This window comes from Vidua macroura, chromosome 1 (assembly GCF_024509145.1).
Source record: "Vidua macroura isolate BioBank_ID:100142 chromosome 1, ASM2450914v1, whole genome shotgun sequence".
NCBI classification, from domain to species: Eukaryota; Metazoa; Chordata; class Aves; order Passeriformes; family Viduidae; genus Vidua; species Vidua macroura.
This window is the reverse complement of record NC_071571.1, coordinates 107,266,532-107,279,804: the sequence shown is the minus strand read 5'-3', so window position 1 is coordinate 107,279,804 and position 13,273 is coordinate 107,266,532.

Genomic DNA, 13,273 nt, shown 5'->3' with positions numbered 1-13,273 from the left:
AGGACACAGCTGACATAGCCATAGAAGTATGGACCAGAATACAGGTGAGGGGGAGGAATTTGGACAAGAACACATGGTGTATTTGAGTTTGAAAGGTTTCTTGTTGTGAAAGCAAATGCCTGCTTCTACTTTCTCTAAATATACTATCAGAGGTTTTTATTGTTACCCAAGTGCTTATGAGGCAGTTCACCAGTCCTGGTCAGAGGCTACCTGCATATTAATTTTCTGGAGAGAAATTAATCTTATTTATGTGGAGAAAATGATTAGCACTTTTGATAAGCATATTGCTATCCAGAAACAAGACAATTCCAACATCTGAGAAACAGTAACATGAATGTTTCCAATCATCTGGCATTTTCAGTGGTATCAATCAAGCAAAAGTAATCAAGAAAACATCTTTGTCCAAGCAACTTTCTCCCATTTCTATTCTGGTTCAGATTTTCCTTTGATTCAACTCCAGAATAACCACATTATGGCAATTGTTAGTAAGGCTGGAAGAGTTAAACCAGGGTGAATATGGCCCTTTTGTTTGTGTTATCTGTACTTTTTGTACTCTAAAGCCAAGGGTGACACTTGATATTGTACTTAGTCAAAGCCTTTCAAATAGTGCTCTCTGTATCAGATTAATGATGCTCTGAGTTACACAGGCAGCAAATCAACCAAATCAATACACATACAATAGTTCAGGTGGCTTTAAAAAAAAAAAAAAAATTAAGGACTTGCTGTGACAATAACACTGGAAAAATAGAAATATGTGGGCAGGTGGCAGTAGGGCCTCGTTTGGACAAGTGAACAGCCTGAACTAGTGTCATCTCATCTGGTATGTGACATGAGAGAATTTGGCTCTGAGTTCTCTCCTCCCTTTTGCATGCCCTTTGTTCATTGTCTTTCAGCAGTGGCTGATGTTGGAAATACATATGCTACTGCTGCTTACAGAGCTCTAGCACCTGAGGAAAGCCCTGGTCCCTAAACCTGAGCTTTAGGGACACTTTAAAAGCAAAAGAACATAACATCTCTTTTGGCACAGCTGTTTAGTCTTGACTCTTTGTAAAGTTTTGCCACTGAGAGCATGGCAGTTGCCTAATTTTGAGCTGCCATTACCTTACTTTTACTTTGAGGGGACACTCAGCTCAGTTGGGGTCTCTGCACTTCCATCAGGGCAGCCAGCTATCTCAATACCTAAGTGAAAGCTGATGTGTGAAATATTCTTTTTAAGAAATCTAGATCCTATGAGGAAAAAAAAGAGATAATACTCCCCATTTTTTGCAAATGTTTGGGTCAGAACAAGAAAAAGGACTCAACCTGAGGTGTTTGCCTCTACAAGATCAGACTACAAGCCTTCCAAAGAAATTCCAATGAGATTGTTTTTAAACATACTTAAATGGCTTTTCTGTTCATTTCCTTTTTTTTTTTTTTTTTTTTTTTTTTTTTTTTTTTTTTTTTTTTTTGGTTAGGTTACCTTGTTTTATCATTCAGAAAGATCAAAAGACACACAAACATCTTGAAAGAAAATTAGGAAAAGATGTAAGTGCAAAGAACCTGGCAAAAGACTGCCAAGTGAGGAGACTGAGTTGGCTTCTGGCTGGGTCTGAGATTCCAGAATTAAATTGAGCAAGGTGTATGCACTGGCCGCTTAGGAAGGGCAGATGTAATACAAGTGGAATTTTATTTCTGTACTTCATATTCCTGTGTAACTGGAAGACAGCTAATAGCAGGAATGCTGTTGCCTCAGATCTGTGCTGGAAGAGTGATTTCTTAAGGCAGAGTGTGAGGAAAGATGTTGGCTTCCTATTCAGTAGTATTTTCCCCAGTTTGTTACACAGCATGACAAATAGAACAACACTTCCATGATGTTTATATGTTTTATAATACATCCTAGCAGTGGAATCAAGACCAAGTGCCAAGATAGTTAATTAATTCCACTTTTCCTGAATTACCCATAAGGTTTAAGTTATGTATGGCAATTACCTCCTTTAAATTATTAAGTGTGCAGAGGGTGGTTATTGCCTGCTGTCTTTCTGTCTGCACTGTGGCAGGGATAGTGAACCTTGCTGTGTGTGCTCTTGTGGTGACACAGGAGTGCCACACGCCCTCGTGCTGCTGGTGGAGACATGACCATCTGCGCCGGTGGCCCTGCTGTGCCAGGCTGTGCTCCTGCAAGCAGCTGCCAGTAACTTGCTTCCCGAGGAGCTCCTGTTCCAGGAGGTGAGGCAGGAAAGGGTAAGGCAGCAATGCATCATCATTGAGGCTGTAATGTGAAGGAGGAGAAAAGACACAGAGAGTTGAAGTGACAAGTCCAAGGTTGCCCTGAGGAGCTGGAGTTACTGTAAAGAAACAAATTCCCTTTGTAACCTATGTCACCAGCCCAGGACCTACCCACAGAGCTCTGTGTTAAATTACACAAACCTTAGAGATTTCTCTACACTTTAGTTTCATCAGTGGCTGCTAAAACAATGCCAGTACCTGGCCATGCTTGCTCCATGTAACTTCAAGGACTCAGGTAACTTGAGCAAACAAGGAAAACCACAACCAGTGGGCAAAAACATGCTGCTCCTTGCTTGGACTTCTAGTCTTGTTTTTTCTGCTGAAGGTACCTGGTTGATTTTTAATTATCTTAATCTGATTAGCTTTCACTGGACCTGTTTTAGAATAATGAACCTAAACTTGAACCTAACAATCTGAGACTGCTGTGTGTTTCTGTAGAGTTCCATCTGCTTGCAGGAATTACAGGGCCTCTGCACAGAAGCTGGTGAAGTTAATTGGTTCTGGTGCATTTGGTGTTTTTAACGAACAAATTAGCAGATGTTCTGCAGTGGTCCCATGGCCCTGACAGACCTCCCTATGCTATATGTGAGGCTTCACTGCATAGAACCAATGTACTAGAGTCTGCTGTGGACTGCATGGTTTCCTTCAGTGGTTCTTTCCTGGGCTTCCTGGCATGCTTTGAGATACAGCCCTGTATAGTTGAAAGGATAAAGATGATGTAGTTGATCCATATTTAAAAGCTAGACCACCATCCATCCCAGCAATCCATAGTGAGAAGGCAGAACCAGAGGACAGCATACTAGCAGATGGTGAATTTCAGCTCCTTCCCAGAGAGCTGTGCAGGGGGAAAGGGGTATTCTCCAGATCACACCTTTACCTGCATGTCTAGGGACCCACAGCAAAGGGAGGTGATGGTAATGCTGCTCAAAGCTCAAAGTAAGGCTGGGGTCCCTGGAGAGAGACATTGCTATAAAAATGCCTGCTCTTAGCTTAGTAAGAAAAGAAAATAGTTAATGGTGAAAAATTAGAGTGTTTTTATGGTTGTATTTAAAACCCGAGGGGAGCCTGTAATAGGCTAAATAGACTACTTAGAGAAAAGCCCTCATGTTTTCCTCTTTTTTGTGTGTATTTTAATTTACTGTGTGTAGCTGCCATTATCCATAAACCAAAACTTACGACTCTGTTACAACAGGAGAAAAGAACACTTTATTGTCTGCTGCTGGCAGATCACCCAAAGTCCCCTCCCAACTTAACAAGCGTTAAGCTTCAATAAGACACAAGACACTTCAGAAAAAAAACATCGCCACAAGGCTAATGATGACAACAGCTGCCAGCAAACTTTCCATTGCAAGCAAGTAAAGACTTGAAACAAATTTTAGCTCAAGTTTTGTTTTAGTAGCATCAGTGACATGTCTGTACCGGCAACGGCTCAAATCGCATTCCTTAACACTAGGACTGAAGACCTATCTCCTGGAGTCATTACATTGCAATAGCCTGGTAGTCATGAGTAGAGTGAACTCTTTAACGAATCTGACCTTTTTCTTCTTTTTAGAAGAGGTATTTATGCCCTAAAAGGCCAGTGAGACAAGTCACCGGAGTTTCACACAAATGAGAATTTTTGCATGACAAAGAATGTTAAGGTGCCTTTTATGTTTGGAGGAAGGCATGAGAAAGAGATTGTGGATCTCCGTAAAGCTGAACAGTCAAGAAATTTGTTATTTTGTTTACTTTTCTGATACTAATTTTCTTCTTAACAAATTATTTAAAGTTCCACTGTACATCAGTGACCATACCTACATGAATAAGAGCTTTGTACAGCATAGGTAGTAGATGAGGTGTGACCTCTCTTCATTCTTCCAGTCTACAGTGCAGTGAAAATTTTATTTGTATACCTCTCTCTCTCAGCTGGGTGAAGTTGCTCTATGTGAAGTTGTTCTATACAGAAAGTTTTGAAGATAATTAGATGAAAACAACACAAATCCCCTGGTAAAAGTAAAATGTCTAAACAATATAAGTACAAGATAGTGCAACACAGGTAGTGAGAGCAGACTGGTAGGAAGAGAAGTTCACAAGGTCTGTTTTTGATGCACTCTCTCTTCTCACAACAGGTGTTGCCACTTGGCTCGGCACCTTCAAGAGCTGAAAAGATAAAATGAACAAAGGCAAGCTGAAAAGCCCTTCTGACAGCCTGATTGTCTTTTCTGTCCTGTGAAAAGAATCTCCCATGGGGACTGTCTTGCAGAGGTGGAGGTGGCCATTAAGTTAAAATAGAACTTACTTTTAAAATTGTTTTTTTCCTAAGAAGAATCAGGAAATTTTGGGCCACATAGGCTGCATCTCCCTTACCGTTGTGGGTAAAGTACAAGACAGAAAGCTGTGTGAAACAAAGTTCATTTTCTCATCTGTGTGCCTGCAGTTCTGGCCCTGAAGTACAGTTCAGCAGCTTGCCTATCCTTGCTGCAGATACCAGCCTTTTTAGAAGGCACCTACACTGCCTTGTATGCTTTGTGTAATTTTGCTGCATGCTAACATGTTTGAATCTGGGCTAAAGAATAGTATGACTCAAGTCTCTGTTTGAAGCTCGGTTTTGGGTGTTAATATTGAATTTATTTGGACATGAAACAAGTTTGAGCTTAAACAAGTTTGAGGGACACAAGCTTGAAATGCAGTCTAAAAGTGACCATTGTGATGGCCACAGCTATGTAGACTATAGCTCAAAGTCCTGTTACTGGAGCCACACAGGGGCACAATGATGTGACCTCCTGCTTTTGTTTATTTGTGGTGGAGATACACCAAGTAAAGCACATACTTAACAAAAGTACAGACCTCCTAAGCTTCTTCTACAAAATTGTTTTATTTTTGTGGTCTAGTATGAGCAGAAAAGTACAAAATAGGCAAAAGAAGTGTGTTGTTAAGGAGTTACAATGACTAAAGTAAAAAAAAAAAGCTGATTATAAAAAGTGAAGATGAATATTGGATTTGAGAGGTTATGCTGAGTATTTTGTATGGAAAATATTAAAGCTGCAAAGAATCCTGATTTGCATTTCAGGGATGTAGTTCTAGTTACTTATATACAAAATGCTTGTCTGTCTTGATTATTTTGGATATGTTTCTCAAATTAATTTTTTTTAGAACAGAACAAGACCAAATGTCTATGTTCTTACGTCAAAGCAAAACTCCCACATTTAGCCTAAATGAAACTAATTTGGCTTGATTTATTTTTTTAGTCATTTTCTACTGGACATGTTGTGTTATTAATTTAGGCAGAAGGCAGAACACTCATTGTTTTCACTGGAGAGTCCTGCTTAAAGCATGGATCCATATAACACTACCCTAATGATGAACTTGGAGTAAGTAATCAGACCTGAAGAAGGAGACAATCTGATTTTGGAAATGTATTACTTTTTATGCAACTTGACTTGAAAAAAGGAGCAAAGAAACAACGTTCAATTTGAATCACACCACACAGAATTCATTTTCCCAAATGAAACTTTTTTCTCTGAGAAGGGAACTTCATTTGAGGGGAGGAAAAAAAAAAAAAAAGAAAAAAAGAAAAAAAACCCTGAATTGCATCCTCCCACGAGGACATTTAATTTAATAAAACAGCCTCCTCAGGATTGCTCCACTGTTGCTTAGGTGCCTCGGGGGCAGGATTCTTCCTCATGAGGGGGAGGACCTTGGCCAGGCATGAGGGAGACGCCAAGGCTGGGTGTTAGGGAGTGGATTTGTCCCTGAGGGCAACATTCCCCTCTCCAAACAGCTGTATGAATTTCTAATGCAAATTCTGTCTTCATTATGTCTGTGAGAGGAGTCATTTTTAGGTAGGTCAACTGTTTCACACTCCTTTCTGAATTCCCCTGGCTAACCTGCTTGGTCTGGCAGTTTGCAGAAGTGCCCACCCTATGCCCTGGTGTTTACCTGCCACCCCCCTCCATCCTTGCCCCCAAGTGATGGGATGTTGGATAACAACAGGGTAAATGAACTGTTGGCAAGTTATACAAAGGTAATCTGAGTTTTGGCTTTGGTGTGCCAGTATTGGTAATCCCAGGAAGAACAAGTTAGCCCTTCTGCCTTTCAAGTTGGAATCAGTGGTGTCCCCTGCCCTGTCTGTAGCCAGGGTCTGGAGTGGCTTAGTCAGCTGCTAGCCCAGCATCAGTCACCCACCAGCTCCTGGAGCCAGAGCTGTTTCTCCTTGTCACACTGTGTCGGCAATTTCTTCCTACAGCACCAGTTTACAAGGTAGTAGCAAAAGACAAAATCCACTGTATGCTCCTAAAGAAGTGGAAAGGAACTTTCTCTGTTAGCCTCAACGTGAGCAAGACTGAGAAGAAGCCTCCCCCTGCCCTCCCAGCCTTTACAATAGTGCAAGAGTCTTTCAAAATGTGAAACAGATGCCTGCTTTTGGGAATCTCAGTGTGTACCTGTTGCACACTGCTTTCAGCACAGGTTGTATGTTGTCCAGGAAATGGCAAAGCAGAATCTAGAGTTTTACATACACATATAATACACTCTCCTATCCAGAAGGAATATGCTAGGGATATAAAATAAGTTGTTATTTGTTACTAAAGCATTCCAGGCCAAACAAGTAAAGAATGGAGACAGGAATGAGAAGATTTGCAACAAACTTGCATAGAAGAAAATCCTTACTAGGTGGTTGGCATTCATGTGCAACATCTTGACTGATGATTAGATGCATTCCAGGCTTTGGGGATTTTTGTGAAGGACTAGTCCTTTGTTATTGTTTTGGTTTGGCGTTTCTTTTTTGGAGGGGTGGGGAGGGGGGAAGGGTGGACAGGAGTTGGAAGAATGGATGTGTGATTTTGTTTGTTTGATCTTTGTGCTCTTGCCTCCCATGGCAGTCTCTCTGATTTGTCTAACCTGTTTGATTGTGTTTTCAAGAGGAAGCCTAAAGGAGGAGAAGCCAAGAAACTGTGAAGGAAAAGGCATTGAAACACTCTTGCAATCAGAAGCAGGAGTGCATCTGGCAGCACATTCATGCCTTTAAGCCAAAACTTCTCTGATTAAATGTTTTTGGCTAAAAATCAGAATTGATAAGTGCATTGCATATTGAACTCCTTTCCAAAAGCACTACAGGAAAGGAGGGGAAATACTAATCTGTTCAGCAAAACTGGATGGTACAGTATTTTAATATCTAGCTATGTATATTTATTGTAAAACATGAAAAGTGGAGGTGGCCAGGCCAGTGTCAGGGTCTCATAACCAGACTTTTTTAGAAAAAGCCGACAATAACGCCAGATGGCGCTTAAAGCCCAAAATAACACTAAAATTGCCTTAACCGCAGGGCTTTCAGTGCCACCTAGTGCCGCCACCCACCCTCCTGCTTCGGGCAAGTGACATCTCAGGCAAGGGGAGCTCCCAGAATGGCTGATTTCTGAAGGAGTAGGTTATGCTCTCTGTGTTCATAATGTGCAACATAGGTGATGGTTTGTGATGGGGAGTCGGTCTGGAGGAAATATTACCACCATCCAGTATTCTAACTCTGTTCTTGCACTCCTCCCAAAGCATCATGGAGAGTGTACTGCTTTAGGTACACTTTTCACTGTTCTTGTGGTAATTTTTACGGCATTGAAATTTGCTATCAAAAATCAGTGATGCTATCAAAACCCAAAATGTATTAGTAAAAAGAAGCAGCCTGTGAGGAAATAAATATACCTTCTTCAGTATCCCTTTGAGAGTGATACTTTGCACACTTACATGCCTCCAACAGAGGTTTTACAAACAGTAATGAGTTGTTATTGTTATTATTATAGCTGTTGCCATCATACTTTGTTTGCTTCCCTTTATCCCATAACTCACTAAGTGAAGCAAACAGAAAAGAATTATTGTAGACAGTAATTTTCAAGGATTCATTTGGAGCAGCAAGTCTTCAGTTCCTTCTGCTTTGCTGCTGAGCTTGCAAATACTTGCTGGCAATCTCTGTTGTTCATCACAGGGAAAAATTTTAAAGCAAATGAACATCAAAGAGGTAGTGAGAGGGAAGGATTGGCATTCTCCACATTAGAATATCCTATGAAAAAAAAAATTGTTTTATCTCTGAATGGATGTGACTTACTCATCTCTCTACAGCTGCCTGTTTTACACAGGCCTCCAGCCTGCCTGAGCATGCATGTTTTCTGAGTGGAAAATGTCCTGTCCTGTTGTATCAGCTGCTTTTCTCCGTGGGGAAAAAAAAAAAAAAAAAAAAAAAAAAAAAAAAAAAAAAGCTGGCAACAATTTTCTTTTCTTGCAGAGCTATGATTTTCTGAGCAATACTTTTCTATGTTTAGTGGCTTCATTGCATGCTGAACACTTGTATTTCTAACTGAATGGAAATCTTTCTAGTAATTGAAACAGGTTAATTGCAATTATTTAATAACAAATGCTTGCAGGCATTGCCTATTAAGTCATTATTTTGCACAGCAACCTGTTGGCCTTATGATGTTGTTTCCCTATCCATGCCAGTTCTCTATTCCTCCCATGGATCAGAATCATTTATCCACAACCAATAGGCAAATAAGGGTGTTGTTGTGTTTTTGGGCATCTTTCCCCCTTTCATCAAAGTGATTGTGGTCTGCTTTGTCTGTAAAGGACACCTGAGCCACCTAGAGGGCTGAGGGTAAGGAGCCTTCTCTGGGAGAAAGTCAGTGAAGGAGAGCTGGTTCTTCCTGGGAGACACACAAGGGACACAAGAGAATTCACTGCAGTGTCACAAGTCAGACAAGTAAAGTCTTGCTCTGAGTTTTGAGTGTGTTACAAAATAAGGGAGAAAATTATTAACTCATCTGGAGATAGTGTGGGGAAAATAGCAGCCAAATTTCTTGCCAACTTACATTTCTTTAAAATCAGAAATGTTACATTTGCTATATAATTAATATGCATTTTTGGCTGTCAGTGTCACAACGAAGTGCAATATGCAAGTCTCAAGTTTAGGAGAAGACAGTGGCAAACACTGCACTTCTGCCAGCTTCAGTGGAATGAATTCTCAAAATTAAATGTGTGCGAGACATTTGGGGGATTAAGCACATCTGTACTGTGAGATCTCTGCATAAGTATTTTGCTGAGTCGAAGTCTGGGACATATGTGGACCCAGACTTGCATGTAAAGTAAGGACACCCAGTAGAGTAGAAGCATGACTAAGAATGTATTCCCTCGAAGACACTTGGAACAGATATTTGTGCCTGCAGTAAAGATTGTCTGATGCTTCCCAGTGAGAAAATGGGCGCAGAGTAAGTGGGAACAGATGTGGGGATGGAGAAAGAAGCCAGGGAGAATAAGAGCAGCAGAGTTTTCCAAAAAGAAAATACATTTTTCTTCTGTGATTGAAACTGTGCTTTCCCAACTTTCATCTTTCATTTGCTGTCTAACAAATAGCTTTGAAATATACTCATTAAAGTTCTGTCTCATCTCCCTCCCATGGCTGAGCATAGACAATAGCCTTCTACTGTGTCACCAAATGCTCAAGTAGATTAGGACAATCGTAGGCTGTGCTGTGGATCTAAGCTTTTGGGACCTGATGACTACTCATGAAGTTTTCCAGTTCTCTGTCCGTCAATTTTTTTCTTTAATGGAATTGCATGTAAAACCTACATTATTCAGCTTGCAAGTCAAGCACTACAAAGTAACAAAATATCAGAAATAAGTTGTCTCTGTTACATTGTCTCTTCCGTGTTCATGACATTTACATATTTTTCCCCCACAGAGCCCTTAATTGCACAGTATGCATTATATTCTCAGGAAAAAAAAAAAAAAAAAAATCAAGCTTCTATTAGTCTTATATCTGGTAAAATGCAGAGGATGGACCCAAAGTTACAGTCTCGGCCACTGAAAAGTTTCAGTTTGCTATAGTAGTTAGGTTAAAATCCAGCTGCAAGAGAAATTTTCTGGAAAAAGAGATTTTCTGAAAGAAAAGCAATAAAATGCTTACTATTTTTCATCCTCCTTCTCTTGTTGAAGCCTATAAAACAACGTGGTTTTATGTGTGCTTTTTGAACCCGGCAGGTGGTGAATTCCCTAGTGGATTATGTGTTTCCTGAACCCTCTGCTGTTTGGTTTGGCTGGTAATTAAAAGCTTGGGTAAATTACATGGAAAATCTGTGCTGGCTGATTCTTCTCATGGTTTAGGTAGTCCAGGTGGATCAAGAAGTGGCTTCCAGTCAGATGAGAGCTATCAAAAACTATGGAGGTTGTTGCTGGTACTTGCTGGTTCTTTGCAGACGGCATTTGAAAAGCACAGTCCTTCAGGTGCTCATTTCCAACTGGTTTCAAAACCTCAACAAAAAGTATGTTAAGGATTTAAATTTTATCCATGACCTTTCTGGGACACTGAGGCCAAGTAGTTTTAAGTAGATGGTATTCCCTGCTGAAAGTACCAGATGTAGTCGCCTCAGGAAGGATCAAATGCCATAACAGATGTGTTTCAGAGGTTCTCGAATGAAGACCCAAGTGCTGCCTGAGATTCATCAGAGAGAAGACTTGTATGCCTAAATGTATATTCCTGTGTATACTTCTCATACTCAGGAACAGAGTACAATTTTGGCACCTTGGGTCTCAAACTTGTGCCTTAACTCATCAGATTCCTTCTTCTCAAAAACAGTTGGATGGAAAAGTGTTGTCAACAGAGTTGAGATGATGACTAAAGCTTTTTTTGTATCTGGTGGGTTACTTCTGCATCCTTGTGTTAGCTAATTCTGACTTAAGGATTCATATAAAGGACTTTCAAATATATCCCTAGATCCCAGCCAGATGCCATGAGTCAACAGTCCCAGAAGGAATTATCTCCCTAGGAAAAAGTGAAGAGAGGGATTCAAAGAATAATTTGCTTTACTGTCTGAGGTAAACCATAGATGCAATATGCATGACCTCTGGTTCTTTTTCTGGGGGAACATAGCTGAAATCTGTTAGACTTAGACAAGAGTGGAAATTTTTGTGACAAAGAGATATTCTTACAAGTTTGCTAATCCTTCCCTGTTGTAAAATTTGTCTCACCAGATGAAATACATCTTTAAATTCTTCAGATGACTTTAGTTTTAAAAGCATACACTAAATTATTTTTTTGAGTAGCCAAATAAGATCCTGGTGTTGCTTTGACTTGTCAGAAAAGGTCTTTGAGGCCTCATCCACACTTAACAGTAAATTGATATTCCCTCTGGAATTGTAAATTGTAAATTGATCCCCTCTGGGTGATCTGGCACAGAGGAGAGCAGGACGGGCAGTGCCACTGCTGCCCTGCAATAGCAGAGGAGCTGCTGGCAAGGTTTGGCTGTACAGCCTTTACCCCTTCTCAAGAGATGTTTTATGAAACCACTTTCAAAATTGAATATAGCCATTCATCCTACGGCATGCTTTTCTCAGTAAAGGATGTAACTGCATTTTAGGCGAAAGCAGAGTAAGGAGAATTTTTTTTTCCGAGTCAGAAATGCTAAAGTGATGATTTGAATACAGAGATAAGCAAAGGCTGAAGCAGAAGATATGTCCTCCTTTTATCCTTTTCGGCCTTGCCCTAGAAACCTTGTTCTCCACTTGAAGAGAGTTTACTTTAAGCACAAAAGAGTACAGAAGAGTACAGAGTTAAGATTTACTTATTTGAGCCCTGATTTTTGATGGTATTAAAGCACATAAGAATATGTTCTAAAAAATGTTTTCTTAGCCTCATTACCAGAATTACCTGTACTGAGTAGCAGTTTCACAGATATTTTACTCTCCTCTCTTGATGTACCTCTGCTGGATTTCTTTCCCCCACTATTACTACTGTTTTTCTTACTTACAAAAAGAACATGCACCTTGTTTATATAAAATTGGCATATGAGGAAAAGCTCGGTATTTAGAGAGAGAAAACTTGATCTGAAACAAAAGCAAGTGCACTCAGATTACTTTCACTTTCAATCTACTTCATAAAGAAATGCATATTGTTGTCACTCTGCTCAGGTGCCTCTTTTTCAGACCTCTGTAACTTTTGAATCTTGCAGAATCACAGAATTGTCAAGGTTGGAAGAGATCCTCAAGTTCATCTAGTCCAACCATCAAGGCGGTACCACTATAATCAACCCTAAACCATATCCCCAGGGGCCACATCCAGATGCCTTTTGAACACTTCTGGAGCTGGTAGCTGCCACCTTCCTGGACAGTGTATTCCAGTGCCTAACTGCTCTTGTGGAGAAAATTTATTTTAATATCTAATCTGAGCCTCTCCTAGTGCAGCCCTTGAATTTGCTGACGAATTTCTGTTTATTTGATGTACAAAAGTTGAAAATAATTTCTTCTGTGTTTAATGAAAATTAGTATCTGAGCAGAATTGAGGGGTCTGACTTATTTTTCTGATGAGGGAAAGACTTTATTATGAGCCAAACATTACTGGACATCAAAAAATCTCCATGGGAGAGAAAAGGAGCTGATAGATGCCTCAAACTCAGGAAAAGTTTCAATCAGAGTTTGCATCTTATTAGGCACAAAATAATTCAACCACAAGACATAAAGCCACAGGAAACTGGACTTCATTTTCTGTAGCTAGTTGTTTTCTTAAATCAGAATATTTGGGCTTTTTCCCTCTCTTCACTTCCAAAGAATTATTACTGTGCTATGATCCTGGGCTTTGAACTTACAGCATTTTTATTTTTTAACTGCAGCTCTTTTTCTATTAGTTTGTAATACTTCATGAATGTAAAAGTTAATTAGGAAAGTGTGGATAGTAAGTCTGAATATTCAAAATGCATTTGTGATGTCTGTCTGCTGATTAACTGTAAAGTTTTACTACTTGTAAACATAGTAAGTAAAAATACCTTTCCAAGGGCTGATTTAATTTTCCAAACAATAAAGTGTGTGCAACTTATTTTTAGTAGATGCTATGGTTGTGGTTACATCAATATTTTGCTATAGCTCTTGGTTTACAATTCCTTGAGAAAAAAAAAAGTACTTTTGAATTAAACTGTCTGTATTTATTTAAAACCCTGAGGATTAATTTGCTTGGTGGAATTTTTACAGTTTATTAAATTATTTATTTGGTTTTATAGCA